This window comes from Phodopus roborovskii, unplaced genomic scaffold, assembly GCF_943737965.1.
Source record: "Phodopus roborovskii unplaced genomic scaffold, PHOROB, whole genome shotgun sequence".
In the NCBI taxonomy this organism is placed as follows: domain Eukaryota; kingdom Metazoa; phylum Chordata; class Mammalia; order Rodentia; family Cricetidae; genus Phodopus; species Phodopus roborovskii.
The window spans coordinates 4,223,328-4,229,327 of NW_026126516.1; the positions used below are offsets into that span (position 1 = coordinate 4,223,328).

General features: G+C 52.7%; 1 protein-coding gene across 1 annotated transcript in view; it reads right to left on the minus strand.

Annotated features, from left to right (window-relative positions):
• Asb2 (ankyrin repeat and SOCS box containing 2) overlaps positions 1–2,241 on the minus strand; it is a 36,745-nt gene extending 34,504 nt beyond the window's left edge. Inside the window, exon 1 of the mRNA XM_051196525.1 lies at positions 1,941–2,241. The gene's annotated coding sequence lies outside the window, so the exon portion shown is untranslated. The remainder of the gene's footprint in view (positions 1–1,940) is intronic.
• Between the last annotated feature and the right edge of the window lie 3,759 nt (positions 2,242–6,000).

The window sequence follows — 6,000 nt, forward strand, 5'->3', positions numbered from 1 at the left end:
CAGCTAACAGGACTCCAGGGAGCCTGGGTTCCCTCTTATTCTCCCAGGCCCTAAGCTGTTGTCTCTCCGGGCCCGGAGGTCACCTCTGTCTCAGACAGGGTGGAGGGCCCCTCCCCTGTCTCCAGGCCCTGCAGGGACTGTCCACTGCATCCAGACACATCAGTAATGGCTCAGTCCACAGGGCTAAACACAGATCCAGGGCCCTGACCCAGTTTCTGTCTCCAGAAATACCAAGCTCTGCCATCTGCCAACAGCCTGAAGTGATGGTGATGGGTGGCAAGGTTGGCCACTCCTCCCTCTTCAGGCAGCCAGAGACTCTACAGCTCAGAAGAGGAAGGCTGGGGGGACAGGCTGGAGACATTCCTGTGTCTCCTTCAGGGAAACTCAGATCTAGTCTGTGAGCAACACCTAAGGATGCCAGAGGAACTCTGCTGGGTTCACAGAGATGCCGACCACCGCAGTGCCAGCCTGAGAGCTGCCAGAGCTGTGGCTGTGGACATGAGCTCCTGAGGTCCTGAAGCTTAGGTTTGATTTCTAATTCCAGCACCTTGTCCCTGCCCAGCCTCAGACAAGACCCTTAACCCCTTGTAGCCTCAGTTTCCAAATCTTGCTGAGGAGAGTTGATGGTCACTTCACACTCACAGTGGCCTTGAGAGGGGTCAGGAGAATGATTCATTCATAGTAAGTGTTTTTATGGATACTGGCTGATGTGGACTGAACTCTTCACTGTTAAATCATTCCAGGCCCCCAGTTCAGAGGAAGAAGACAACACTACCAATTACTTCCTTGAGGAGCCCCACACTGATGCCCAATACATACCAGGTGTGGGAAGGAACCAGAAACACAGGATGGTTCCTGCTGGCAGGCATGCATCCATGTTTTGAACAAAGGCGGGATAATGGCCACTATGGCTAAGGTCAGGCTATGACTGGTGACCTGCCTGTGCCCCTGTGAATTCCCCTGCCTCACAAGGACACCCTGCAGGAGAGTTTTCCTGCCCCAAGCAGGGCTTTGTCAAATTTCTGCAGTCCCTTGATGGCACCAGTCTGTTCACATCAGCCCATCTCCCTGGCTTCACAAGATGTTGCCTGAGATAAAACTCCACCCGCCTCCCCTCTGCTCATATGCTTTTCAAGCCTGCCCATCTCCCCCAGTCCTGGGGTGAGCAGTCTTCCCTCCAGCCTCCGTGGGGGCTTCCCTCCTTCCTCCCACCCCAGGGAGTCTGGCCCTCAGCATCCCCATCCTTCTCATGGCTTATTTCCCTTTATCCCAACTGTTCCACCACCCAGAGACCTCTTGCTCTTCTGTGATGACATTCCATCTGTCCTTTCCAAGACCATCAATCACTTCCTCAGATATGCTGAGTGTATGTACACATATGTATGCATGATATTTTTGCATCTCTGCATCCCATAGATTTTTTTTAAGTCTCATCTATGCAACATTTCTCATTCCACACCCTCTCCTAACCCTCCAGAAAGGGCAGTCAAAGCCCATGGCACCTGGGTTGTCATCAACTTCACATTACTGTTTGTGCACAGCCCTCTTTATGCAGCAAACACGGGGTCCTCCTGCCGGAAAACAGCTATCGTTTTCTCAGCCTGGAAGCATTTTCCAGAAGTCACCTGTCTAACACAGACATTACCAGAGATCCCATGGACCGGATAACAAATAGCATCGCTGCTCACTCCTTTTACACGTCCGTGTTTAGAGGTGCACAAGAGTGACACTCTAAGCTGGAGAATAGCTATCGAGCATGCAGAGTGCTGGTTCCCTGCCCACAGACCCAAAGTCTCCAATATGTGCAGAGATGCAGAGAAGGAGCAGAGGGAGAGGCATGGGCATAGTTTGCCTACGGCCTCGGTGAGTCCTGAAGCTGCAGGTCCCAGCCTGCCCAGCAATTCTTTTTAAAGCGACTGTGACCAAGTCAAAAGCATTACCTGTGAGGTTCTGCAGCAGGGGCACAGGGCTGGGCAACAAAGAGATTTTCTTGACTGTCTGAACTCAGAACATGCTCCCTGAGTTTTCCTCCTGTGCCGGCCCTGAGCTTCCAGTCGCTGTGCCAGGCAGTTCTGAAACACTCTCCTTTGAAGCAGGGAGTTTATTTCGGGCCCACCGCATGACTGCGATGTCAAGCCAAGCTATAAGATGTTATGACTCTCAGATTTCCCTTCTGAAGATTGCACTGAGGGAGCTGTGATCCCGCCTTCCACTCCTCTGAGGGGCACAGTAGACAGGCTCCCGCCTCAGAGAGCATCTCGGGCTTCGGCCCTCACGTGATGTCATCATTTGTGATCCTTGACATGGAGGCCATATATGGGTATGTTTCTAGAACTACCCAGGCGGGAGCTAGAGAGGAGGGAGATGCAGAGAGAAGACAAGAGAGGGATCACAAGGAGACACAGAATTGGGAAAGAGAATAAAAAGCCAGGGAGAGAGCGGGGATGTGTAAGAAGAGCCCAAAGGGGGAGGCAGGAAGGAGGACTAAGTGAGGGAAGGTACGTAAAGGGTTCTACATAAGACCCTTGAGAAAAATCAAAGCTCAGTGTTTTGGCATGCAGCAGGTGGCCAAGGCTAACATTGGAAACACCAGCTACCCAGAATTGGATGCTGTGGGGCGGATCCAAAGGACACAGGGAAAGACACAAGCCATTGGACCAATGAGCACCAGCATCAGGACGTCCTGGACAGGATGAGCCATAGAAAGGACCTACTACCCCAAGATCTGGGAAAGAGTATCTCCATTTCTGGAACAGGTAGTCTATGAAAAGAGCTGTCTCCTCTTGTCCTTTGGCTGCCCGGTGTCCTTAGCCATGTACTCAGCAGTAGGAGGCAGAGGAAGTGATATCTGGAGACCTCCAAAGCTAGACAGAGGACAGTTTGCAGTTGCCATGTTGTGAGGATGACCCCGTGTGCCACAACCAGGAGCCCAGGCAGAAGGGCCACTGAGGGATAAGAGAGTGGACAGGGAAGGTGATTGCCACAGATGGTGAGTGAGGACCTGTTTTAAAAAGGGGTACTACTCCATCCCCAACAGATGCCCCATACAACGCCATGGATAAACCACCTAAGCTGACCTTTCACACACTCCTGACCCTCATAATCACAGGTGTGGTGGCCAGGTGTGGTGGCACAAACCTTTAATCCCAGCACCCCAGATGTAGAGGTAGGCCAGCCTGGTCTGAGATGGTATTTTCATGTCTCTGAGGCCTGGGGCTTCTAGAATGCAGGACCAACTTCAAGTATCAGTTGAGAGGTCAGCTTCCAGTGTGGGATGTTTCTCTTCTCTGCGCTTGACAGTTTCATATTTATGTGCAATGTGTTGGGCTCAGAAGGCCTGTCTCAAGAAGACAAGCTAGCAAAGATCAGGGTTCGACCTCATTCTCTTTGCCTGTTCATGGTAGGATGTCTTTCTCAATCATGCCAGTTCTCAACAGAGCAGAAGCTCCCTAATCTCAGGGTGTTTAACCTCTCCAACCAGAAGGGCTCTCGGATGTTGTGTCCAGAGCCCTTGTTTCTCAGGGAGGTGCTGTGACTCCTCTGAGTTCACTCAGCAAAGGGCATAACACACACACACACACACACACACACACACACACACACACACACACACACTGTGGCCCGTGGGATCAGATGCTAGTGTCTTACAGCAGAGACAGTCCTGCAACACAGGGAGGGGCCTGAACTTTGGGTACCTACTCAATATGGAAGACAGGCAGAGCAGCCCAACAGAAAGAAGTATCCTAGAGCAGGGCCTGACTACAGCAACTCTGCTCTCCCACTCTCCCAACCCAGGTCTGCTCACTTTTACCCCCAACGGTTGTACCCCCGAGGGTTGGTAATGGTTCCAGTCAATCCATACCCTGTCCAGTCTGTGGGCTTTCCTATCTCTTCTGAGTATTAGCCATTTCTGTGGGCATTGGTGGTGCTATGTAGTCATTTTATACTGTGTATCCCTGATGAGTAACCACACTGAGCATCTGATGGCCTCAACTGGTGATTTTTGGAGCATTCCATGATCCCCCAACATCAAGTAATATCCAGGAGCAACTCTAACAACCATCTTTCAGAGGACACAAAGAAGTGTAATCAAACACGTGCAGAAACCATAAACAGGTCAGCCTGTGGAAGGGCAGGAGGAAGGCCTCTAGAAGGCCGCAGGATCCCCGTGGAAGAGTCGGGATTTCTCCTGCAGGCCCCAAAGGAATGGCAAAATTACAACCCATCGCCGGCTTTTCTGCTGGTGACCCCTGTTCCAGGAAGGATGGAAGGAGGCAAGAGGAAGAACCAGGCAGGGGCCAAGAGAACTGGGTTGTGGCAATGCCAAGGCTCAAGGATGACGTGGGCCCAGAGTGGAACATCGTAGCTAAATTAAGCACCCTGTAGCCCGATGTCCTGGCCTCAGCCCTCGCTACCTCGATAGAAATTTATTTTGGTCTCATATAACCGAGATGAAGAGAAATAAACAAGGTCCCAGGCCTGGCACTATGTTTAGAAGGGAGATCAGGAAAGCACACTGGCTCAGTCCTGGGAGGGAGGATGGAGCACAGTGAGAGAAAGAGGGAGCACTGGGGTCCCCAGAGAGCGAGCCCACTTTCCCCACTGAAGGGCTGCCAAAGGAGAACCCTTGGGGGTACAAGTGAGCAGACCTGGGTTGGGAGAGTGGGAGAGCAGAGTTGCTGTAGCCAGGCCCTGCTCTAGGATGCTTCTTTCTGTTGGGCTGCTCTGCCTGTCTTCCATATTGAGTAGGTACCCAAAGTTCAGCGCCCCCTGCTGCTCAGGAGTGTAGCCTTACACAGACATGACCACCCTCCCTGTAGGGGGGTGGGGGAAGCCCGCCACACCTGCAGTTTCCAACATGGGCCCTGGCAGCAGATAATCCCAGCCATTTTTAGCTTGGGGACCCAGCTGCAGCCTTCTTGTCTGACAGTATTGAATGTTGAGGAATTCAGCAAGATCTCAGAGCTCAAGTTGCCCCTAGGGCTGAGCAGGCCATGGTCTGGGCATGTTTCGTTTTCCCATAGCCACCTGCAGAAGAGAAGTCATCTCCCACTGCTCAGGGATCAGAGGGCTAAGGCAGTCAGGGAGCCTGGGACCGAGTTATTCCAGGGGCTCCTTCCAACTGGCCAAGTCACTTGGCCCCCTGTGAGGTTTATCTCATGATGCCTGAGCCACCCTGGGGAACTCAAGGACAAAATTAAACCCAAAGCAGCCCATAGGCCTGAGCTAGCTGCTGGGGACAGGTTTCCCACACACACAAATATGTTCCAAACAGATCTGGGAGCCCTCCCTCCGTTGCTCACCAGCTGGAGGGAAGGCCCCAAGCAAAGAGCAGAATGTGAAGCTCCTTCCCCTGGGACTAGGTACGCTGCGTGGGACCCTACTGGGCCTGCTGGACACAGCAGCTCCTGCCACCACAGCTTAGCAACATGGGAACATCCTCTGGCACTCCTGTACTCGCCAAGGGGGAGGGAAGGAAGGCACAAATCTAGCCAGCCATGCTTGCAGGGATCAAGTTCTGAACATGCAACTGTCACTCATTTGGCACCTCTGCAGGGACAGCCAGCCGTAGGGCAGCTGCTGTGGGTTTCAGATTCCATCCTCAACTTTGTACCCCAGGAAGCCTGAGAGGCCAGAGATGCAGTGCCCACCGTGGAATATCAGACAGACATGACCTTCTGTGGAAGGCTCTGGGCTTGCTGGACTGCCGATGTATGAATTTGGACTTGGGGGCCTAAGGAAGGGCCAGACATTTTGATGTCCCAAGGGTGGAGTAAGATGCTTCCATTTTGGACCCCTTCTGGTGCTATGAGGGAGGTGTTGTCATCATAAAGTCACAGGAGAGGAACCCAGATGCTGTGAGGACCTTCTAGAACCAGCATGATGAGCCCCAGGCATGTAGCCTCCATCCCACAAGGAACCACACCCTTGTTGTGCAGAAGGGAAACTCTAGAGGTGGAGGAGTGCCCAGCCCTGGTAGAAGCCTCAGCTCCAGTCCTC